At 43.8% G+C, this 25,357-nt stretch overlaps 1 protein-coding gene across 3 annotated transcripts in view; it reads right to left on the minus strand.

Annotated features, from left to right (window-relative positions):
- DYM (dymeclin) overlaps nt 1-23,915 on the minus strand; it is a 389,914-nt gene extending 365,999 nt beyond the window's left edge. For 2 of the 3 annotated variants that reach the window (XR_006281709.1, XM_038401598.2), the window contains exon 1: nt 23,750-23,904. The gene's annotated coding sequence lies outside the window, so the exon portion shown is untranslated. Of the gene's footprint in view, nt 1-23,749 lie in introns of all 3 variants that reach the window. The other variant, XM_043515244.1, reaches the window with a different exon arrangement.
- Nucleotides 23,916-25,357: the final 1,442 nt, after the last annotated feature.

Consider the following 25,357-nt stretch of genomic DNA (forward strand, 5'->3'; position numbering starts at 1 on the left):
CCCAGTCTATTGCATAAAGTTTTAACTTCTTGCCTTTGCCTTCAAGCTTCTGTATAACTGTCCCTGCCTAGATATCCAGCTGAGTCTCATCACATCTTACGCATCCTTGAATCTTATACTCCACCAACGAGGCCAGCTTCTACGCTCCATTTGTCTGCTTCTCACCATAACAATGCTTTATTTACACAACTCCCAAATGTGGAATGCCCCTCATTGTGATCCATCAAGTAAAAACTCTCAAGATTCACTATTCCTACTATTCTCACAAGATGACAATTATTAACAAAAAAGTCTAAATGAACCAAGACTGATGAATGCCTTAACTGACTGACTGTATGACCGTATCGCTGTAACCTTTGTCCTTCCTTAACCCAGCCCCTTTCTACACACCCCATCTCACCATATTTTAAAGTTAGACTGTAAATTCTTCATAAGCAGGGATCACATTGCTTTGTGTGATCGGTAAAACATCCAACCCACTTTTGGGCATGGTGTGACTTTTTCATTATCCACACGTTTTAATTGCTGTTTTTCTTCCAGTTCTAACACTTCCAAAATCTGGAAGTGAAGTCTCTGCAATGGCTTACTCTAATTTTTAAACTCACTTCTATGCAAGGAATACCAGTATCATTTATGCTGAACAATTTTACATCCTGGCTCCTTTAAGAGTGAAGTAAACTGTCAAGTGACCTGTGCACTACACAACCTAACAGTTCTCTGAGCTCCATAGGCATTAAAGACAAATAAAGTAGGGAGAAGTTTGCAATGGCCTTGTAAAGCTTTAACAAGAACACTACTTTCCACTGTAAAGCTGTATAATTCAGAGCTTCAGCTTATCTCAAACTATGTAAGCCACACTATTTGCTTTCTGCTCACTCCCACGTGCAGCCAACAGGGAAAAGAATTTGCCACAAAAATAACTAGAAATCACAACCCAAGGTCTATGGCAGCTCATCAGAGCTAAAGGACACCTCCTCTCCCCCCCCCCCTTCCCTGCCAAGTGTCCTTGGTACCACTGCTCTTCCAATGAAGCTGTGAATATCATGGTTCCCCTGATCAGTGTTGTCTGTGGACTTGTCTGACACACTGAACTTGTGCAGTTCTCCACTCTGGCATGTAGGCTTAGTTTGGTTTTGGTTTTTTTGACAGAGGGCGGGGGGCTTTTTGGCACCATTAGCAAGGAAGAAGGATGCAGGAATCTCAATGACAACTCTCTTCCCTTAGTAGATGCTGCTAACTTGTGCTAGACAATCATTACAAACCAACTTCATGCACTTATCTAGCAGTAGCAGGAGAGGTGGTGAAATGCTTCAAGCAGTGTAGTTAGGGATTGCCTTCTGAACAACTGTCAGGGTGGATTTGATTTAAAACACTAGTCAGGAAGACTCAATTTAATCATGGATTTCTACATAAAAGTGCATTCTTGTTGGTTGTTATAACCTTAATACATATTCTTCACAACTCAGAGATAGATGAGACCCAAACTGGGTCTCTTTTACGGCCTGCTGCCATTACAGGTTTTCCCTTCCAGTGAGAGAATGCTATAGTAGATCTCAAATCAATGATGGCTACTCTCAGAAAGACCTCAAGACTTTTGGAATATTTTGCTCAAACAGTTTCACTTTTGTTTCTACTTCCTGTCCCTCCCTTCTCGTTTCTATCTCCAGACTTCTCCTTGTCCAGATCTATTCTGTCCCCAACAATCTATTCATTGAACTTTTTTAAACTTTGCACTTTTAGAGAGAGGTAAGGGATTGACTCTGTACACAAATTTGCAGAGGGACAATAGGGCTGAGGTCTGTTATTTCTCACCTCTGTATATTACTTATTTAAAAACTTTTTTTGCTGTTAACAAGCATGTTATCTCTGGAGACACAAATCCACAGTCTGAGAACTGCAAAACTAAGCATCTCTGATGGTATCTTTTAGACTGAGCACTTAGTCCCATTGGGTAGATAGAAAGAGTAAGCTAAATAATCTATACAGAAGCCCCTGGAACCCCATAACATTAGGTCCTTAATCCATGAACTATTAGAATTCATTTACAAAACTTTTCTTTAACATTACATGAATATATTGTCTCATACTATAGAATTAGAATTTATAATCCCTATTCCATGATGAGATATCTTTGAGCTACAGATGCTCCCCGGGTTACGCAAGACCCAATTTATGCAAATCTGCACTTACGGAAAAAGCTCCGTAAGGTAGAAATAGAAGTTTTTTGGGGGAGGGGGGTTTGGCATAATGGTTGGGTATATGTTTCCAACTTACACAAAACTCAGGTTATGTAAGGCATTCCAGAACGGAATGATTGCATAAGTCGGGGAGCATCTGTATAATGTATCTTTAGATAGGCTAGGAAAAAGCCTTCTATCAAAAAAAAAAACAAAAAACAGTTTTTTTTATTTTTTTCCACTCTGGCAACGGTCATGATTATCTTTTCCACAGTTCAGTTTCTGTTCCTATTAATTCAATAGGCCTCCAAGGCCTTTTCCCATTTTACCTGTGCAACAGTTCAACTAATGCTTTGGCAGCACAGAACATTCCCATGGTCCATTAGTCCTTTGAACAAGCAGCCCCTTTCACCACAATACCTTGGTGAGCTGAAAACTTCCTTGCTCTAACCAGTGGTCACCAACCCGTCGATCACAATCAACTGGTCGATCCTGGAGCCTCTGCCAGTCAACTGCGATCTCCGTCGCCAGCAGCGCAGTGGGGCACAGGAAGGCTGCCTGCCTGCCGGCTGTGGTCCCACAACGCTCCCGGAAGTGGCTGACTGTTGGCACGTCTCTGCAGCCCTGGGGAGGAGGTGAGGCAGCAGCTCCCAGCACCATCCCCCGCAGCTCCCCTTGGCTGGGAACCATCTCTGTGGCCCCTGGAGGGGAGGGGGCAGTGGGTCTGCTCAATAATGATCCAAAGCAGTGCGAACCGATGCACGTTCATTTTCATTATCTAAGTCAGATGCCACTAGCAGAAAGCTGATTTTCTTTTTTGGTGGTTTGGGTTCTGAAGTTTCTGCATTGGAGTGTTGTTCTTTTAACTCCTCTGAAAGAATGTTCTACACCTCCTCCCTCTCAGATTTTGGAAGGCACTTCAGATTCTTAAACCTTGGGTCAAGTGCTGCAGCTATTCTTAAAAATCTCACATTGGTACTTTCTTTGCGTTTTCTCAAATCTGCAGAGAAAGTGTTCTTAATATTAAGATGTGCTGAGTGATCATCTGAGACTGCTATAACATGAAATATATGGCAGAATGCGGGTAAAACAGCAGGAGACACGCAATTCTCCACCAAGGAGTTCAGTCACAAATTTAATTAACGCTTTTCTTTGTAACGAGCATCAACAGCATGTAAGCAGGTCCTCTGGAATGGTGGCCAAATCATGAAGGGGCATACAAATGTTTAGCATACCTGGCACATAAATACCTTGCAATGCCAGCTGCAAAAAATGTCATGCGAACACCTGTTCTCACTTTCAGGTGACATTTTAAATAATAAGCAGGAAGCATTACCTCCCGTAAATGTAAACAAACTTGTTTTTTCTGAGCGATTGGCTGAACAAGAAGTAGGACTGAGTGGACTTCTAGAATCTGAAGTTTTACATTGTTTTGTTTTTGAGTGCAGTTATGTAACAAAAAAATCTACATTTGTAAGTTGCACTTTCACGACAAAGAGATTGCACTACAGTACTTATATGAGATGGATTGAAAAATACTATTTCTTTTGTTTATCATTTTTACAGTGCAAATATTTGTAATCAAAAATATAAAGTGAGCACTGTACACTTTGTATTCTGTGTTGTAACTGAAATCAATATATTTTACAATGTAGAAAAACATCCACAAATATTTAATAAATTACAATTGGTATTCTATTGTTTAACAGTACGATTAGGATTTTTAATCGCACTTAATTTTTTAAGTTAATCACGTGAGTTAACTGCAATTAATTGACAAGCCTAATTTAAATCTATGTGTTACATCCCCTGAACTGAGGACTGACTTTACAGTTTAGGAATATGGTACCCACCATATAACAGTACTATGTCTCCTCATTGTTTATTTTTGTTCAGTAACAGGAAAATACAAATTTGAGGGCTATCACAATAATAGGGATGACATTTTAAATGCATGAATTTGACAAATTTTCTCTTTTCTAGTGATTACCTAACCAAAAAAAATCTATTAAAATTATTATTGTTGGAAGCATTCCTTAACATCAAAATGTTTGCTTACTACTGTATGAAAATTCCAGGACAACTTTGTCCATCTCTTTCTTTACCTACTACACACATGTATCTAGAAATAAATTTAATTTCAAAACTTTAGCAATTCAAATTATGGTTAAAATTGGCAGCTGCCTATGATGTAAATCATGTCAAACCAAGCACTATTTTGCAATCCAGGCAGATTTACCCAGGTTAGAGCTGGCGCTTTCCAGAAGAGACTCCCCTTGATACAAAAGCTGTAAGTATACTCATTTCAACCTTATGGCCCACTTTCCTCTCCCAAAAGAACTTGCCTACTGGCCACAATACATTTCCACAAAGGAAATCTCAATTGTGGCATCTGCAGTGCCTTGTAGGTATGGGAAGGATATTTAGATGTCCATTAAGTCTGATACAGATATAACCTTTTTGCATAGATCAAGTGTTAGAGAGGCAATTATTTTGGCTGCTGTAATCTGGCCACATGTGAGTGTTATACAAACTCTAAAATAGAGCTAAGTGTCACTAGTTTAAACATAGCTAGAAATCTATACACTGTGTAAAACTGGATACTGCACAGAACAAAAGTAGTCCAACTTTGTTTAGCTTTTTTTACATTCATATACGTTACCTTGTACTCCAATTATGATTTATGTCTGTATTTTACCCCCAACCTATACCACCAGAGTCAGCTGCTCCCACCACTTGCTCTAAATGAAAATAACTTTGCCAATCAGTTTAATTACCGCAAGGTACAATAGGTTTCCTATTTTGAACAGCATTTTCAGGCTCTGAAAAATGAGGATGATCTGCTTTATTCACCCTCTTGGATAACAGACCATCAGACACCAGATAGGATTTCTCAGATTTTAAATATGTCATTGTATCTGCTTTATATAAAAAGCCTTGCCATTTTGTTTTTATGATGCCTAAAGTTGAATTTGCAAGCCCAACTCTTAGTCATAAGAGTATTAAAGTATTAAGAGTATTAAAAACACATTGAGCTTGAGCACAGCTGTCAAAAAATTCTAAGTTAATATAAACTGATATTTGCTAAAGAAAACTTCTGCTGCACTGAAACTCACAATACACTGAGCACCAAATACAGTAAGTAGTAAAACATTTTAGACATCCAGGGTCAAGCTTCTCAGCACTAAATCTAAAGTTTCCAAGGAGGTTTGTTCCTCATTTTTCTCCCCATGGATAGAAGAAAAAATTGAGATCAGACAGTAAGTTTCTCCAGTACCAAGAAATGTCCAGTAGCAGAACTGCAGAGGGAACAGGGGGAGAGACAAGTAGACTGAGCTCTCATGTGATCATGGGAAAGGTTTAAACATACACAAGGTTAGGCCTGTGCTCTCCACAAACAACTAAAAGGTTGGGATGAAGGGTTCTAAAAAGAGTTCCTCAGGGCCTAAAATCACACAGTGAGGGTTTTAACATGTATTAAATATTGCCTAGACCGGGGCAATCTATCTATTCCTACAAACACCAAAAGCGATTACTGCCACTGCCTAGAACTAGCATGTTACCCAATATTTATGGAGTGAAAGAAACTAGTTGTAGGCACAAAATTTAGATTGCAGAATCTAACCTCGCATGCTGGCAGAAGAGACTGGGGAGGAGGGAGCTTGCCTGCCCTGCAGTAGCAACCGGCAGGACCAAGCTTCTTCACCCTGCCCCCGTGAGGGGGGGGGGCGGAGAAGAGCGGGCAGGATTTTTAATGGCATATTGCTGCCTGTGGGGGTCCCAGCCTGAGTTCAGCAGCGGGCTGAGCGGGGCTGGCACCTGGGACCCAGCAGGCAGCAGCGTGCCATTAAAAATCAGCTCGCATGCCGTGTCTGGCACACTTGCTATAGGTTGCTGACCCCTGTCCTAGAATAAGGAAACTAGAGAGTGAAAGTGACTAGGAAACGTCAATGACAATTACCAGTTTTGTTTCACTGTAGAGGCTGAGTATTTTATTTATTTCCTGAGCACCATAAGTGTCCTCTGCTCTATTCAATGCAAAAAGAAAAACAGCAAGAATTGTAAACCACTCCATTTCAACTCAGGCATAATTAGTAAGGGCATTGATAAGGAACACAAAATATATACACACGGACAACTCTCAAAGATCTCATTCTATACTCTGCATATAAAAAGATCATAGATGCAACCTGGAGCACTGAGGCGAATCCCTTATGATTCCAACAAGATGACACTGGGGAAATTTCTTAGTGACTATTCTCATGGTAAACCGCTACAAACAACAGATACTAACAGCACAGGGCCCAGGCTTCACAAACATACAGACAAAAAGTGCCCTAGACAGAGATGACCACAGCATGACTATTTAACCATGCACTGAAAGTCACTGTCTTCGCAGCTTTAGCTGCTACAACACATATCTTCCACACATATGGGGATAGCAAGCCCAATCCTTTTAAAGAAGGAGGAAGACTCAGTGAACAGCAAGGATAAGTCTGAGCATTTTATCATTGTACTGGGAACTCTCCACAGAAATAGTGCTGGGAGTTACTGCAGTACACCCTGTACTTGCACTCCAAAACATCAAAGCAAGCCAATGGACATGTGCAACAGTATGAGAATAGCGGGTACCGTGAAAATATATGTTACTGATGGTTTCATTAAATCAGAACACTACAGTGTGTGTATCAAATACCTATGTGCACCACACTAAACCCGGGCAAAATTTCCTGCATTCTCTTCTATGACACTTTGAAAAAGCAAAGAGAAAAAGGAAGAAAGGAGAACCACTTTTTCAAGTGGTTACAGAGCTCATCTGGGAACGAGGAACCCAGAGTTCATTTCCCTGCTCTACTACAGACTTCCCGTCTGCCCCTGGACCTCTCTGTCACTCAATTCCCCATCTATAAAATAGGAATAATACCACTTCTCTACCTGTGAGTTCACATACGTGGGGTACACTATCGCAGTCAACCTTTCACTTGAAACAGAACTCAACATCCGCATTGGAAAAGCTGCCACAATAATGTCTAGACTGAGCAAGAGGATATGGCAAAACAACAAACTGACAGAAAGCACACAGATCTGTGTTTATCGTGCATGTGTTGTCAGCACGTTTTTGTATGGGAACAAGACATGGACCTTATACTCTCCTCAGGAAAAGAGGCTCAACAGCTTTCATATGCATAGCTTTTGTTTAATCTTTGGAATCTCCTGGAAGGACAGAGTCACCAACACTGAGGTGATCAAACGGGCCAGCAATACCCACCATGCAAACACTCCTCAAACAAACAGAGATGCCTTCACTGGCTTGGGCATGTGTGCCAAATGAATGATGGTTGCATTCCAAAGGACATCCTCTACGGCAAATTGGCATCTGGAAAAAGACCCAAAGGACACCCAAAATTGCATTTCAAGGATGCGTGCAAGTGAGACCTCAAAGAAATGGACATGGATGTGGACAAATGGGAAGATCAGACTCAAGACCGCAGCCTTTGGAAACAAGAGCTTAACAGAGGTCTCCGGAATTATGAGAGGAAGCCGTCCAGCTTAGCAGAGGAGAAAAGAGCTCACAGAAGGTAGAGCCCAAAGACTCGAAACATCACCTTTAAATGTAACAGATGCCACAGAGATTGTCTCTCTCAAGTAGGTCTCTTCTGCCACATTCGCGGCTGCCATAAAACCAACTGAGTAAATTCTTTACTTCTCAGGGACGCATACCCATGGTCTCTCGAGACTGAAGGATGCCTACCATTATTACCTGCAAGGAAAAATTAAAGACTGCAAGGCACTCAGATACTACGATGATAAATTGTTTTGAATCTCATCTTGCTCTTTTCACTAGTATGTTTATCTAAAATAATGAACAGAAATATTGTAAATGGAACAAAGTACAGATGGCAGCACCAACCAAGGCATAGCAAACACACTTGTTACTGAACTATACTGAAATCCAACAATATTTAGTTAGTCCTCCCTTATCATCCCCATTTATTCTTGCAGATCTGCTAGGAGGAAAAGAAGATTCCTTCACTATAGATTAGTCTTTTATACACCTTTTAAGAGTACTGTATCACCAGCTCATGATGAAGGATTTTTCTGCATTTCAAAAACATTTTTAAATCTTATGCATGTTTTTTGGAATTCCCCTGGTTTAAATGGGCTCTGGGCCTATCAAGTTAGGACCCTGCCAAATAGAACATCCCTCCAAATCTCTCCTCTCCTCTCCTCTCCTCTCCCTCTCTCTCTCTCTCTCTCTCTCTCTCTCTCTCTCTCTCTCTCTCTCTCACACACACACACACACACACACACACACACCCCCAACATCCCTCCAAATCTCTCACACCCACCAACTCCAAACTCTACCAAGTCACAATTCATCCCCTCCCAAAAAGGTCACTACCCCTAAAATACCTGCCCGGCCCCTTTCCCAGTGGGGACATGCCTGCTGAAGGGAGGCCACTTCCAATGTACCTCCGTATGAGCTGGGGAGGCTCTGCAGAGAGGGCAGGTGTAGTGTAGAAAACTACTCTCTGTGCTACTTATGGTGTACTGAGCATGCTCAGTAACATCTGCTGAAGCCACTGCCTTTCACCCTGCCCTTTCTAGACGTAAGATTCTGCTGACCGCTTTCTAAATGGGTTAAAAAGAGGCAAAGGAGGCAAATGGGAGGAAGGTGGCCAGGGTCTGAGCAGGCGGCGAAAACTGACTCGTCAGCGGGGGGGGGGGAGGTTCAGCAGCTGGAGGCAGGGTTACGGTAGGGTCTGAAGTGCAAAATTGTGGGGAGACGGACCCAGGTTAAGCCCAGGGGTGAGGCACTGCCAGAGGGTGCCAGAGAGCAAAACCCCAGCACAGGCAGGGTATGGGGGGGGGGTAACAGTTACCCCAGTGAACTGAGACAACAGTGTTTGCAAAAATGGGGGAGAAAGGGGGCAGAGGGGTTTTTTTATTTATCCTCCCACAGGACAGTACCTGTCAGCATGGGCTTTCCAGGGCTAGGCTCTTAAAGGCACAGGCATCCCAATGCCTATTCACTGCAGCTCCTCTTTGTCTGATGTAACCTACTGAGGTGCTGCGGGAGGCTTAATTCAGTGAAATATTTTACATATACCCCCCTCAGAAACAAAGAATCCCTAATACATGTACCTGACTGCACAGAGTCTCATAGCAATTCACCCATTTGTCTTTGCTGCTGCTGGGATTCCCTGAATTACTCTCGGGACTTCATCATTTAGCTTTGTCACTGTGCAGATGCATGTCATTTTGCTATTTAATTTATATTTTAACAGCAAATACTCATTGCAAATATGTATAAGTAAGTTTATGCTAGTAGTTTTAGCAATGACATCTGTGTTTCTAGTATTGCACTTGCTATTTTTTACTGTGATTTCTAATTTGGAATTTTTAATTCTAATTTTTTCTTCTTATTTTTAGAGCAGAAGTTTATTCTGTTGGGTCATCTGAGTTCTCATCTGACTGAATTTATGGACTGGTCTCAAAAACTTTGTTTTCATTCAATCCACCAATGGTGATTGCATTTTGCAACTGTTATTTTGCCTCTCAATCCAGCTCTTAGTGTTTTTCCACATACCATTGCTTGTATGCACAACTGGATTCTCAAATATTCAATAAAGGCAGTATACTATCTCCTGTAACAGCTTTCTCAAAGGAAAAAATCTATTGTAATTTTTGCTGAATATTAGAACTGCCATAATGGGTCAGACGAATAGTCCGACTAATCCAGTATCCTGTCTTCTGACAGCAGCCAGTGCCAGATGCTTCTAAGGGAATGAACAGAACAGGCAACCACTGAGTGAACAATCCCACTGTCCACTCCCAGCATCTGGCAGTCGGAGGACCATTTAGGAACCACAAACCTTGTAGCTGCATCCCTGATTATCTTGACTAATAGCTGATGCACCTATCCTGAGGGACTGATCTAATTCTTTGTTGAACCCATTTATAGTTTTGGCCTTCAAAATATAATGAATACACATCTACAACCCCAAGATACTTTGACAACCACAAGAATTCTGAAGACATGAAGTTATACACCCTGAAGTCAAGACATTTTAATAAATACATGATATTTTGTTCTTATGCACCTCTTTGGTCCTGAGCCTTTAGGGTACAGTAAGGCCAGTTCCACAAAAGCTGGAGCCCAAACACATGAATGAATCTTAGTCTACCCTCATACTTTTCCTATTACCTCTCCCAAACATTTCATATACCTACGGTCATATCTACACTACAAGCATATGTTAAAACTCAAGTTATGTCAGCATAGGCTCACTACGGTTACTATGTCACTTGTGTGCATGCCTACTGAACTCCTTGTCTCAGTGTGAGAGAACTCACCAGAAGCACTTGCATAGAGTCAGAGTGAGGTGAACCATGAATAGATATCCCACTGTGCAACTCATCACTGTCCACTATACTGTATTTTGGGAAGCTTTGGTTTGGCATTGTATGCTGGGGCCCAAACAGGTCACACGGGGTGACTGTACTCATGGGATCAACTTCCCGTAATGCATTGTTAACCATCCCCTAATTTTATATGTATCCCATAAGTAAACTTGTATATAATGTTTGCACCTTTTTTTTTTTTTTTCTAAACCCACAAACCTGCCTGGCCCTCCTCACTGCCTGCCATCTCACACAGAAGCATGGAGCCTGCATGATTCTCCACTATTATCATGAGCGTTGCAAGCCCAAGGTGCATGATCCTTTAGTATTTGCAGTGCAACAAGCATAGATGTGGGATGTGACATTATACTCCATATTCTTTATGAAAATATGTTTATGATATGGATATGACATAGCTAAGATATACTTTATGCAAGATCATTGATAAAGTTATGACCTACTGAATGTGTTTATCCAATTTATATGCATGTATCATTTTTGTATCTGAAGATGGGAATATTGACCACATCTCTATATTTCAAATGTGCTATGTTGGATGAGGCCAGACAATGTGAGTGGCTCATTGAAGAAATGCACACAAGCATAAGGCTTACCCCAGGAACTGTGTGCAACAGAAACCTCTCAGAGATAGCTCTACACAATGGGAACTGTTTGACTCAGGTCATAGCAAAAGAACCTTCCAGCAAGTGGGGGAGAAGATATAAAAAGGGGGACAATGACAATATGAGGGGGCCTCACTCTCCCTCGCTCTGGGAAGACAGGCACTTCAGCATACTGAGAACAAGAAGGATCTGACATTATCAACCACTGAAGAATAATTCAGGTGTGTATAATATATCTTGTGTCTATACAAGCAGACATAGGCCTTTTCCTCACTGCTAAAAAATTAATGAAAAAACCACAAGACAAGTTAAGTTTTAACAGTGAGGAAAAAGGCTCAAGAAAATGTCTCAAAAATTAAATAAGAGAGCAATGAGATGACACGTGAGCGCCACGGCTCTGAGTGTAATTTTTGTGGTGATACACACGCACAAAAATGGAGCAAAAAGGTAACAGTGACAAAAGTGGAAGTCTGTATAAAGCACAATGGCAGATTTTCTGCCTATGAGCTTGCTTTCAAAAGGAATTAATATGTATTTCACATAACATTTATAATGCTTTTCACTACTCTCAATATTGTGTGTGGATTCAGTGTTTCTTTACTAATAGACTGTATAACCTACTATGCAGGGAAAAGGGACTAATAAAAGATTTCCTTTTAAATGCTCAGACTTTCATTAAGGGTTTTTCATACAATAGCTATGAAACAGTGTGTAATGTTCTCTTCTGTGATCAATACTCAGTGAAATCTTTTGAGGAAAAAATTGCACAGGTATTGGCATATAAAAGGAGTGACACATATTCTGAAGGAATGAATAAAGCAAGAAGACTTAACCTGCGTCGGTTTGCTGCCAACTTTTCTTTGGAAGGTAAGCAATTCTTTTCCTCATGTAATAAATACACAGAACACAATGGAATCTTCAGCATATACATGATAGTCCTGATCTCCCAACACTGGGATTACTTGAAGTGTTAAATTTACCTTCACTGGAGCTAGGATTAGTTTTCTTCACATTTCCAAGAAAATCTCCTTTGCCTACTACAACTGGGCCTCCTCGATCCCACTTCTGTCTCAGTATACAAACCATGCATTGATCCGTGTTCTGGTTCAAGACCCTGTGCAGTTTATTTATAATTGAGTCCCACCTACAGCTGCCAGCTGTCCAGTTTTCTACCGGAACACCTGGTCGCAAACGGACCCTGGCAGCTCTGGTCAGCAACGCTGACCGGGCCGGTAAAAGTCCAGTCGACAGCACAGCATGGCTAAGGCAGGCTCCCTGCCTTCTGTGGCTCCACATGCCTCCCGGAAGCAGTGTCATGTCTCCCACCTCCAGCTCCTAGGTAGCCAGGCAGCTCTGTGCACTGCTCTGCCCCTTCTGCAGTCACTGCTCTGAAACTCCCATTGGCCCAGAACCGTGGCCAATGGGAGCTGTGGGGGAGGTGCCTGTGGATGGGACAGCTCGCAGAGACATCTAGCCGCACCTCCACATAGGAGCCGGAGAAGGGACATGCTGCTACTTCTGGAAGCCACTTGAGGTATGCGCCACACCGAGACTGCACCCCTCACCCCCTCCTGTGCCCCAACCCCTTGCCCCAGCCCTGATCCTCCTCCCGCCAGCCGAACCCCTCAGCCCCAGCCCAGAGTACCCTCCTGCACCCCAAACCCCTCATCTCCAGCGCCGCCTCAGAGCCTGCACTCCCACACACAACCCACCCCCTGCCCCAGCCCAGAGCCCCCTCCCTCACGCTAAATCCCTCATTTCTGGCCTCACCCCGGAACTCACCCTTAGCCCAGAGCCTGTACCGCCTCCCACACCCCAACCCCTTGAGCCAGCCCAATGACAATGAGCAAGTGAGTGAGGGTGGGGGAGAGCGAGCGACAGAGAGAGCGTGATGTAGTGAGCAGGGGGCGGGCCTTGGAGAAGGGGCCCAGCAGGGGGGGGCCTCAGAGGAGGGGCAGGGCAAGGGTGTTTGATTTTGTGTAAGTAGAAAGTTGGTAACCCTAGTCCTACCACCTTCACAGCATACCTAGCGCCTTCACAAGCAAGGGGAAAGCAATTGCACTCTCCTTCTCATTGCCTTCTTTCCCCCCTTTCCACTTCCTTCCTGTGCCTGGCTAATGGCTTAATTAGCCTTTCTGCTGCCCCAATCACAAATTAGGCACATGCTATGCCTGATTGGAGGTGCTATGAACAGAGTGCTGACTCAGGGTTTCTTACCTAGCACTCTGTCACACCTACATATGTAGGCACTGTAACAATGTACTTCTCAGTTATATGACAAAAGAGTATGAAATTTAAATATTACCAAAAAAGCCTAAATTGTATCTTTATTTCTCAAGTATGTTATCCAGTGTATCCTACAAACAACAGTCCATAAATTTTTATTTAACATCTACTCATACTCATATATTGAAATGTCACTCACCCACCCCTTACCAAAGGCAGAATGACTCATTCTGTATTCAGCTATCTTGTATATGCATCCGCCTTATAATGAATCTATTACTTTGAAAATATCTGATAATTGCTTAAGCACAGCAAGTGATGTCATCACATCTCCATCTTCTCTGATTATCAGAGGGGACACTTTTCCATTCCGCCAAAGGAAGCAAGGTTGTCGTTGTGCACACCAGGAAACAAACCCTACAACTCTTTGAACAGTATCATGACAGCCCATGGGGTAGACATTAAGGAATAGTCAAAACGACAATCGCCATGAGCACAAATTACTATTGGCCTGGGATGACAAAAGATATTGCCAATTGGGTCTGTACCGGAATAAAACTAAATCCTGGAAATATTTACTTTATATTTTAAAGACAAATTTTACATTTACATTGCAAAGAACAGTAATTATACTTTTGCTGTAAAAGTACAATCCCTTCCCTTGCAATAATATTTTCATACAAGAATTTTAATGTCATCCTATTATTCCATCTAAACTAAGTTTTGTGACGTCTGCATTGCCAGAAAGTGAGAAAGGAATTAAAGTTGGATACCACCCTGAAAAGCATAAAGGTGAGTTTTCAACTCTGAGACATCTACTAAATTGCTTCAGAATTTCTTTTTACTTTCCTTCCAGTGTCAAAGCATTAGGAATGTTCTTAGTGTGAACTGCATATACATGACATCAAGTCTCATTCTCTTCCCTTAAAAACCGTTAAGAAATCTTATAGAGAGTCAAAGGTAATTGCTTATTATCCATTTTTACTATTGCTACACAATGAGGCCTTTAATTCCCAGTGAATGCAATGCATGCGAGTGGCACAACAGAGTGCAACAATGAGCTTTATTGCTCCTTGCACTTCCATATTTCTGCAGGTTTATTATTGTATAATTTTTCTTATAAGTATTCCTATATTACTTTTTTGTTGACTTTTTTGTTTATTTCTTTTTATTCTGTTTTTACAAATGGAAATTAGATTCTGATAGCGTGGTTGTGTAACCCACATCACAATGTTCAGTATGCTTACTACTTATGGGCTTATTGAGAATATGAAATAAGAGAAATCCAAAATATGACTCCAACCGGTTCCCTTACATACAGGTCATCTGGCCCTTTGAATTGGTGGGAATGGATTTAATAGGACCATTACCGGCAACAAAGAAGGGATACCAGTATATACTGACAGCCACAGACTATCTTACAAGATGGGTTGAAGCATTTCCCCTTCGAAATAAGTCAGCATCTGAGGTGTCAAAGAAAATGTACAAAATTATACAGCGATTTGGATGTCCACAGCGTATACTGATAGATCATGGGTCAGAATTGATTAATGAAGTAAATACTTAGTCAAAAACAACCTCAGAAATATGTCTTAAACCACACGTTCAGATCACAGATAGTTGACAGTGAACATGGGCTTCATTGCCCTTGTGAGTTTTTCTTTACGGGCATTTTTGCTGACAAGTTTCTATGAGCTCCCACTCAACTTTGGCAAGGATTACTGCTGGTCACCCCATCAGAGTTGCTATAACGTTTTATTCTTTGGTCTCTCTTTAGCCACCAAACCTGTCCAAAGGAAAGTTTATGGCATAACTTTTTTTCTCTCAGTATAACCTAGACATTTGCAAAAAATTGGGAATGCAACGTAGCTTCATCAACTCATAGCACCCACATACCACTGGACTGGCTGAAAACACAAACAAACAAATCCATCAAAAGGTAATTTTAGGGCTGGGAAAATTACAGTATTAATAGCAAGGACAATGCACTATGACAGAAGCTACAAGTTGCTTCAAAATTTTAGTACGTTGCAAATCCATTGTCTTGCACTTCAAGAAAAAATAATCATACCAATGCACTAGGATGGCCTCTTTTCGCCCTTTGGATTACATATAATTTCTCTCAGTAAGACAGTCCTTTCCCCTCTCCCCACAAATAATCCATCACCATTTGTTACAGAGCATTGCAGAAGTTTGTTGATGACACTGGGAGTCATTGGGACGAATTTCTTGGTGACATTTTATTTTCTTTGGAATCAAAACCAAACTTAACAACCAAAATGTCACCCTTTCGACTACTGTATGGCTTTGAAGCAACATTGCCAGACCAAGTCTCAGACAATTACACATTAAGTGTCTTTAAGAACCATCAGCTTTCAGGTGCATGTGTTATTCTGTGATTGTTCATTTTACAAACACAACTCCTTCTCTATTTGTTCACAAAGCCAATAGATTTTGAGAAACTCAGTAAGGAATACTACAAAGAGTACAGCATAAATATGAAATCTAGCTGTGATGCTGACATTAGAAATATTACTAATAGCCAGTTCAAAGCACAAGAAAAGCAACAAATACAGTACGCCAAAACTAAGACTTGTAAACATGGGAAAACAACATTTGAGGTTGGAGACAGTGTCATGTTACTGAATGAGAGAAGGAAAACAAGAAAGGGAGGGCTGCTGCAACCTACCTACCGTGGACCATACAAAGTTACCACTGTAGAGGGCAAAAAAGTTAAATTAGAAAACATCTCAGGGAAACTTTTAGGATCTATGTACAGTATTTCCCATTTACAACTATTTAAAGAGCCTCCAACATTAGCTGTTGAAAACAGATCACAGGAAAACATGGAAATGGAAACTGCAGTGGATGACACTGTAAAAACAGTCGCCTCAGAAGAGGCAGGAGAAATGGGAAGCAAGCCAAGTATCTCACAAGCCTCACGACAGCCACGTGACAAAGGAAGAGGTCACAGACATGGAAGAAGAGGAGTGTGTAGTGGCAGAAGTTGCAAGCAGTCATCCAAGTGATGTTGATGACATGCCTATGGAGAATGACAAAGACAAAGAATGGTTTCTCAAAGGTATTGCTTACCACACATTTGTTTTTAAAGAATTTGTTAACACTTCCATTTATGAAGCATGTCAATAGTTTCCATGTAAGAACGGTTTCATGATGGTCAAAGTAATTGTATTACCATGCATGTAATATGCATTTGGTTTTGTTTTTTTCTAGTAAAATTTGTAATGACCCACAAGATTACAGACAGACTGGAGTCCAAAGTAAGAAAAATCAGTTTGTATGACACTGCATTTTGTGACCTGATGCTAGAAAGATGGCTGACCAATGACATACATTGAAATAGCTATAAACATGGAAGGTGACTGGATTGATTGCTCAGTTGTTTTTCAAATGTTAACTATTCTTTCAACATCTGTTGTAGGTTATTGATGCGTATCTGCATTGTGTGGTCGAGAAAGTAAGTGGAAAGATAAGCCACTTATTGTGATGCTACATGGAAATAGCAATTATATCAATAATCAAACTATCAGATGAATATGTGCTAAGACATGTTTAACTGCACATAGCCTGGAATTGTGAATACAAACCTCTAATTGCTGCATCTCACTGTATTTACTGCTGCCAAACATGCACTCAGAAGTAATTTGAGGTATACACCTGAGATACAATCCATGACATGTACAGAGCCACATTAGTTTTGATGTACAGCTCAGTGAGGCCATGATATCAACACAAGTATATGCACGGCTTAGTCAGTTCTTAAAGTACAACAGAGCACATGCTGTCTTAAAAACGTAAGATTTGTCAACTATCTTACACATGTTTTTTGTAACACTAAGGATCTTTTCCGTGCCCTTTTTTTTTTTAAATGAATTCCATTGTTTTTTGTGTGCGCCACATTAACAATCTCCTGGAGTGTTAACAGGTGCAAGCCATCTCCTCAGTAGTTACTCCTAGCATTCTGTCAGGCAGAGCAAGCCAAATGAAAATGGACAAGGTAAATGTTAACAAGCTTTCGTGCCCAACATGGGCAATTCCCATTTTCAGAAAGGCAGTAAAGCACAGTCTTAAGAAACAGTAAAAACTATTATGGCAGAGTTCATTCTGCTCCTCGGTGGGTTTCCCGCTTCCGCTTAGCGGCAGGCTGGAGTATTCCTCTCTCCCTCAGAATTTCTCCTTGCCCCTGGGCTTCCTGTGCACACCTGGCCTGAGCAGGGTTCCTCCCAGCCCCCTTGACAGGGGGGAGAGGGAGGGAAGGCTCTTAGTCTGTGGTAGCCCCTCCAGACATGGTGGCAACAGACCAGACACCCAGTTCAGTCTCTCCCCTCTGGTGGGGTCTCTCCCCTCAGACCTCCGGGGTGTGGACCTCGCCCTGTTGGGCAGTGTTTCCCCTGCCCTTCGCCTCTGTACCTGTGGGGTTTCCCTCCTGGTGCTTGTCAGCATCTGCACGCCCAGCTTTCCAGTGGCACGCCTTTCTCCCACAGCTCCTATCACGCACCTCTAGCTGGCTGGAGGGAAGGCTCTTAACAGATTCTGGCAAGCCCCTTGATTTACCCCAGGTGTCCCAATTAACGTGGAGTAACCCCTGCTCGGTTACCAAGGGAAAAGGGGCCTGTTTATCCTGGGGTTAATATACCTGCCTTGCACCATTCTCCTATAGCCATCAGGCCTGACCCCATCATACTATGCTATGTTGGGGAATGAGTAATAGTAAGCATATCCTGAAATTGGGAAATACAATGTAATCCACACTGACCGCTGTCCTTCACAGGCAAATATAAGTGCATTTTTTAATTCTTCTTTCAATGATCACAGAGTGGAATTCTGCAAAGTGATATAGTAGTGCTTCCTTTCAACACTTCAAATCACTGGGTTATTGTGGTAAGATGCTTTCCATTGTTCTACTTTGGGATTGTCTGCACTTAATATATTATTACATAGGATTCAAATAGAGCTGTGTATCAGTGACATAATTTCCTGTTATACTGGGCTTTTAATAACTTCAATATATGGAAAATGAAAATGGAACTGTAATGTAAATCTTGAAATTCTGAGGACTGCAGTTTAGAAAAACAAAACATTAGTGCAGAGATTGTGTTATTCTGTTTGCAATGTAAATATAAGGCATATATAGTCTGCACTGTTGTATTCAAGCAACTGACAATATGATTTTCTCTTGTGTGTTAGTGACACACTACAAATGATAAGATCTGCATGCAATGTTTAGAAAAATCATTAGAAAATTGTTGCAATTATATTTCCAACAACATATGTTGATGCATGTTCACTTACAGATAACATTAATGGAAACCAAAGAGTTGGTAATAATTGACCCGTTGGGTAATGAAATGACATATGAAAGAGAATTCCTGAGGGATTGGAGGTGATTTTTTAGACACTTTCACAGTTCACATGTATTGTTATTGTGAAAGTTGTTTTTATAAACTGTTACGAGGATAATATCTTCCAGATAGCGACAAAGAGAAATGGAAATACCATGCACTTGTGCTTAATAATGGACATTGAGTGAACTTGTGAGATTTGAGCACAGCTAACTACTTCATTGAAAAAAGAACAGGCATACTTGTGGCACCTTGGAGACTAACAAATTGGTCACAAAACACTAGCATTTAGCATGAGTCATGCGGTGTTAGTAGCAACACTGGCCACAGCAAAGCAAGTGATATATGTAACATAAGACTCAGATATAATTATATGAAACCAAGTGCATACATGTGATCATTCAGATGTTGCAAGCAGAGAAAGAAAGGGTTACAAAACATGTACAGAAACTGCAAGAAAAAGCAAAACCCTCTTATACAGTCAGCTACAGTACTTCCTTCAAATTTCAGGTCTTTCCTCTACCAACGAACAGCAAAACTGTCAGGAAATTGGAAAACCAAAACAGTGGAACACAAGAGACACAGTGATGGGCACAACTGTGGACCACTAATCCTAAAGGTGTTCAACACCAACTGTTCAATATTGATTGTTAATGATACATGATTATGATGTGTTTTCCAATTAGAAGTGTTATTAGTTTGCAGAAACATATTTACATTATAAAGACATCAGTACTATAGAAACCACACAAGCAGCTCTAACTACATTTAGAAGAAAAATAGCAATTCTTTTAATGAAAGGGTCAGGTAATAACTTTGTTACATATACTTAATGGGCCCATAGCATATGGGAAGATAACTGAAAGAATGGAATAAAGTCATATCACAAAGAGTTATCTTAATACACCTACAGTGGGATACGTCACATATTTGGTTCTCTAATGGTGAATCTGCATGAATAATGTCTGTGAGTACTGTTAAATATGTGGTGGGAGTGAATGGTTGCTATTGACAAAGCAGTGAAATCTATGTCGATATCTTTATAGACCACCAGCAGTAAACCAAAATTTGGAAAATCATAGACTGAGACTCCAAATAAAATTTCAACTATGAGCCCCATACCCCACCCCCAAAAAGGAAAAGTATTTGCAAACCAGTAATTTTTTTGGCGTAATTGACACTAATGAATAAATCAAGATTTCTATTTACACTTTTGGTCACAATATAATCATAATTTGACAACATTTTATTGATTTTTTTCAGAGAGTATGGAGGACTGCTGCTTATACTGCAATTATGTGACTTGCAAAAAAAAAAAAATAAAGATGGCATGATGGTAGGAAACACAAAATGGTATGAGAAACATACACCATATATTGCAGCAGAAAAGTAAGGAGAACATTTTTATGTGCAGTACAAGAACAAAGCTCATGGCCAAAGATGTAGCCAGTTGCATATTGTCCCAACATAATAACCTGCCTAAGGATCACAATTTTTGTAATAATTCCACAGTAGCAAGTATTTCCACTGCTGATAGTTGTATCTTGAGTGATTATATGTTGAAACAATATTATTTTGTAATTTTTACCAGTTAGTTGAAACGATCTATACAATTGCTAGTTTTGTGATTTAATTTTCTCATCTATTGCTTATCAAAGGTGTAGTGCGACTCTTGTAAAAGGTGGGCACATGTACACTCCTTCCAGAGGGAATCAATGAAGAAAACCTGACTGATAAGAAGAAAGAGTACAGATGCAACAAGTGTTCATAATTCAGCTATTTAACTAAAATGTACATGATTTTGTTAAGAGGAGTATTTTGGTTTTCTTCAAATAACACTGCTGAAATATAAATGAGAAGTAGAGAAGTGTAACAGTACTGTACATTTCAGTAAAGAAAAAAGTGTTAATAACTGTATCTATAAATATGTCCAGATGCTTGTTTTTTTAAAAAAAACTGTTCGAATGAAAACTAAAATGTTCTTGTTTATTTATCTTGTTACAATAGTAAAGGTTTTATATTTTGAAAAATACCTCTCTATAGTTGTGTCCACATTTACAATGGGGATTTCACAATGGTAACAACTTGTGACAGGGCATCAATCATCCATAAAGGTTTGCTACCTTTGATCTTTCTCATGCTGTGCTCTCAGGTTGGTGTCCCATCACATTCATAGCAAACTGGGCCAGAGGTACCCTCCTCGGTCACACTTTGCTACCCCTGGACCAGGGGAGGGGAAAGTTGAGAGGAGAAATTGGAGGCACACAAGGTGATGTGACTTGCCCAAGGTTACACAGCAAGTCAGTGGAAATCCTGGCTCAGTTCCCTGTACTTTCCCAAGTTATAAACTTTCTGGATTCCCCTTGTAAATTCTTCAAAGGCCTCTCTGGTATACTCTCCTGCTGTATTTCCAGCAGCAGCTCTTACCTGGCAGGTTCATCAACTGAAACTCTCATCTTTTCAAATGTCACCTTGTGTGTATTTCATTTTGTGTTGAGTGAGAGAAGCCAGATGAAAATAGGGAGTGTGACTGGGCTGGGCATGCGCAGAGCTGAGCCGAAAGCTCTGGGAACGATAGAGAGATCTGCGTGATACTTGATTATATCACATTCTGTCAGCTGCCGTATCCAGCATCAATTATGCTCCTAATGTAAATAGCACGATAGATTTGTTTATTTTGCTAGGCTGCTTCACTGGCTCATTTGTTTGTTCATGGGAGAAGCCTGAACCTCTAAAAAGCTATTCACCTCACCGAAACCACCACATCATTTTTTCAATAGAACACTTTGCCTCCCCACTAGGTCTGTCTGAGTTTGAGATCCTCAGTAGTAACAGTTATAATCATCCTACGTCAAGTTTTATAGAGATCATGAGCACTTTACCAACTGCAGGCTCAGTCATAGCTCTAAAGCTTGAACAATGGAATGGAGGAGGAGAAGGTGGTACATCTTCAAGCAGTGGTGGTAGGAGGGGTGTTTGTGCTGGTGGAAGCGAGGGGAAGCCTCGGGGCCACTAGGAGCGCTGTGGAGTGAGGGTTGCCCTCACCAGTATAAAGTAGATGTAGCAGTATACACGCCACACAGTGCATGGCTTCTCTGGGGTGCTCAGTATAGCTCAAGGGTGGGCAAACTTTTTGGCCCTAGGGCCACATCAGGGTTGCAAAACAGTATGGAGGGCCGGGTAGGGAAGGCTGTGCCGCCGCCAACAGCCTGGCCCCCACTCCCATCTTCCCCCTCCCACTTCCCGCCCCCTGACTGCACCCCTCAGAACCCCTGAGCCACCCAACCCCCCCTGCTCCTTGACCCTGGACCACCCCCTCCCAGGACCAACCACCCCTAACCGTCCCCCCCAGGATCCCACCCCCTATCCAACCCCCCCTGCTCCCTGTCCCCTGACTGCCCCTCCCCTATCCACACCGCTGCCCCCTGACAGGCCCCCCAACCCATCCAACCCCCCCTGCTCCTTGTCCCTGGACCCCCAACCCTAACTGATCCCCCCCCGGGATCCCACTCCCATCCAATGACCCCGCTCCCTTTGTCCTGACTGTCCCTACCCCCCACCAAAACCTCTGCCCCATCCAACTGCCCCCTGGGACCTCCTGTCCCTTATCCAACCCCCACCTCTCCCTTACCATGCCGCTCAGAGCAGCAAGACAGGCTTATTGGAAAGCCTGGAAGGTGGGCGGGCACAAGCCATGCTGCCGCCTTGCCTGCAGGAGAAGGGGGACAGCAGGGGAAGGGCCGGGTGCAAGCCTCCCCGGCCGGAGCTCCGGGGCCAGACAGGACAGCGCTGCAGGCCGGATGTGGCCCGCAGGCCATAGTTTGCCCACCTCTGGTATAGCTGGTAGTGCCTTCTGCCCCTACCCATCTGCCATCAGGCAGCAGCAACATTATGGCTTCCACATGCATGGGAGTGTTTGGGGGAGGGAAAGGACTTTTTGCCCTCTCCTGACCTCCACCACCACCACGGTCTCTGTGTGATGGCAGCCATATTTTGACCTGTAATAAATAGACAGGAACTACTTCTGCCAGGAAAAATTTCAGGTGAGCACAGATGGCCCTCGGTAAGGGAAAGAGGAAATCCAAAATACTTCTCTCTCTTCTTTCTACCCAGCCCCCTGAGAATAAAATATAGCTGCATGGAGACAAACCCATTTGGCTCATCTTTACCATACAGACTTCAAAATGTCTTTCTGAACAAGCCCTTTCATCTCCAATGAGATATTACCACAGGAGCTCGCTGCAATCTACACTCCCTCTGATCAGAAACCTTTCTCAGTCGAGGCAACAGGACAAGTGCATTGCTGCCTGTGCCTGCCTGCTGAGCTGATGAACTATAATGGTCAGAGATCGCACCAGCACAGAAGTATATTGAAGAAATATATTCAGAGTTTGAATTATGTCCCACATCCCACTACAGTGAATCCAGGCAGGGCCATCCGGAAGCTGAACGCTTTGTGCTTTCACCCCACAGTACTATCAAGTTTTAGCAAATTAGGACACGTCTGCACATAAGAACAACCCTGCGTACCAGTAACTGCTAATGGTAGCAATTCACTACCTCTCCCTGCTACGGGTAGCAAAATCCTACAGCGTGAGAAGCTGCTCGCCGTAGGAATTAGCTGCATCAGGCGTAGCACGTGCCTACATGGAGCAGTTTCTTACATTACACCACTTCTTCCTCCACCTGCCACCCCCATCGCCCGCCCCAACCCCTCCCCCCATCGCAACACCCAGTCCTACTCCCCCCTTACCCCCATCATCGCCCCTGACACCGCCCCACCCCCACCCGCCATCTCCCGGGCAGCAGCGACCCCCACCCAGACACAACCAACCGCCAGCCCCACGTCTCGAGCCCCAGCCAACCCTCAGCCTCCCCTGCAGGCACCAGCCCCCTCTCCCCAGAGATGCTCAGCCCAGCACCCTGGGAGGGGGGAAAGGGGGCGGAGACTCACCTGGCTCCTGCTCCCGTGAGAGAGGGTGAGGGGCAGCGGCTGACGGGCTGGCTGGCTCCGGACACCCCACACACCCCTTGGCTCTGCCGGGATCAGGCCGCCTCCATCTTTCCACGTCGTCACCGCCGCAGCTTCCCCTCCCCCCGCTGCGTCCGCCCGCCCGCCCGCGGCCAACGACAGGCGAGGAGGAGCATGCTGGGAAATGTAGTTCTCTGGGGGGAGACTCTACGTGGGCGCTGGAGGAGCAGCCTGCCTAACTCCTGCCGAGCGCGTCCACGAACGGGGAGAGGGGGACTTGCCCCGGGTAGTGTGCCCCTAGAGGAGGGCGGGGGACCTGCCCCGGGTAGTGTGCCCCTAGGGGGAGGGCAGGAAGAGAGGGGAGGGGACCTGCCCCGGGTAGTGTGCCCCTAGGGGGAGGGCAGGAAGAGAGGGGAGAGGGGGACCTGCCCCGGGTAGTGTGCCCCTAGGGGGAGGGCAGGAAGAGAGGGGAGGGGACCTGCCCCGGGTAGTGTGCCCCTAGGGGGAGGGCAGGAAGAGAGGGGAGGGGACCTGCCCCGGGTAGTGTGCCCCTAGGGGGAGGGCAGGAAGAGAGGGGAGAGGGGGACCTGCCCCGGGTAGTGTGCCCCTAGGCAGGGAGAGTGGGAGGACCTGCCCCCGGTAGTGTGCCCCAAGGGGGAGGGCAGGAAGAGAGGGGAGGGGACCTGCCCCGGGTAGTGTGCCCCTAGGGGGAGGGCAGGAAGAGAGGGGAAAGGGGGACCTGCCCCGGGTAGTGTGCCCCTAGGCAGGGAGAGTGGGAGGACCTGCCCCAGGTAGTGTGCCCCTAGGGGGAGGGCAGGAAGAGAGGGGAAAGGGGGACCTGCCCCAGGTAGTGTGCCCCTAGGGGGAGGGCAGGAAGAGAGGGGAAAGGGGGACCTGCCCCAGGTAGTGTGCCCCTAGGGGGAGGGCAGGAAGAGAGGGGAGAGGGGGACTTGCCCCGGTAGTGTGCCCCTAGGGGGAGGGCAGGAAGAGAGGGGAGGGGACCTGCCCCGGGTAGTGTGCCCCTAGGGGGAGGGCAGGAAGAGAGGGGAGAGGGGGACTTGCCCCGGGTAGTGTGCCCCTAGAGGAGGGCGGGGGACCTGCCCCAGGTAGTGTGCCCCTAGGGGGAGGGCAGGAAGAGAGGGGAAAGGGGGACCTGCCCCAGGTAGTGTGCCCCTAGGGGGAGGGCAGGAAGAGAGGGGAAAGGGGGACCTGCCCCAGGTAGTGTGCCCCTAGGCAGGGAGAGTGGGAGGACCTGCCCCGGGTAGTGCCCATAAGGCAGGGAAATCTATCCCAGTTACCATTCACTGGAGGACAAGAGAGGGGCTTGAATCAGGCATTTCTCCCTTGCAATGTGGAGAGAGAGAACTGTCCTTGCCTCAGGAGCATGACCTGAACGCCTTTTCCTACTGTGTTATTCAACTAAGTTTCCTTGCCGTGTTCTCCATGTTGCTGTGTTACAAATTGTGCTGACTTACTGTCAGTGCCTTAAAGTTTATCGCCGGGGTGTGGTGTAATTTGCCCTGAATATAAGATGCTTTAAATATTGGTTAAGGAGTCTTAAGTCACAGGGTAGGGCATAAGCCAAGAGAA

This window comes from Dermochelys coriacea, chromosome 5, assembly GCF_009764565.3.
Source record: "Dermochelys coriacea isolate rDerCor1 chromosome 5, rDerCor1.pri.v4, whole genome shotgun sequence".
In the NCBI taxonomy this organism is placed as follows: Eukaryota; Metazoa; Chordata; order Testudines; family Dermochelyidae; genus Dermochelys; species Dermochelys coriacea.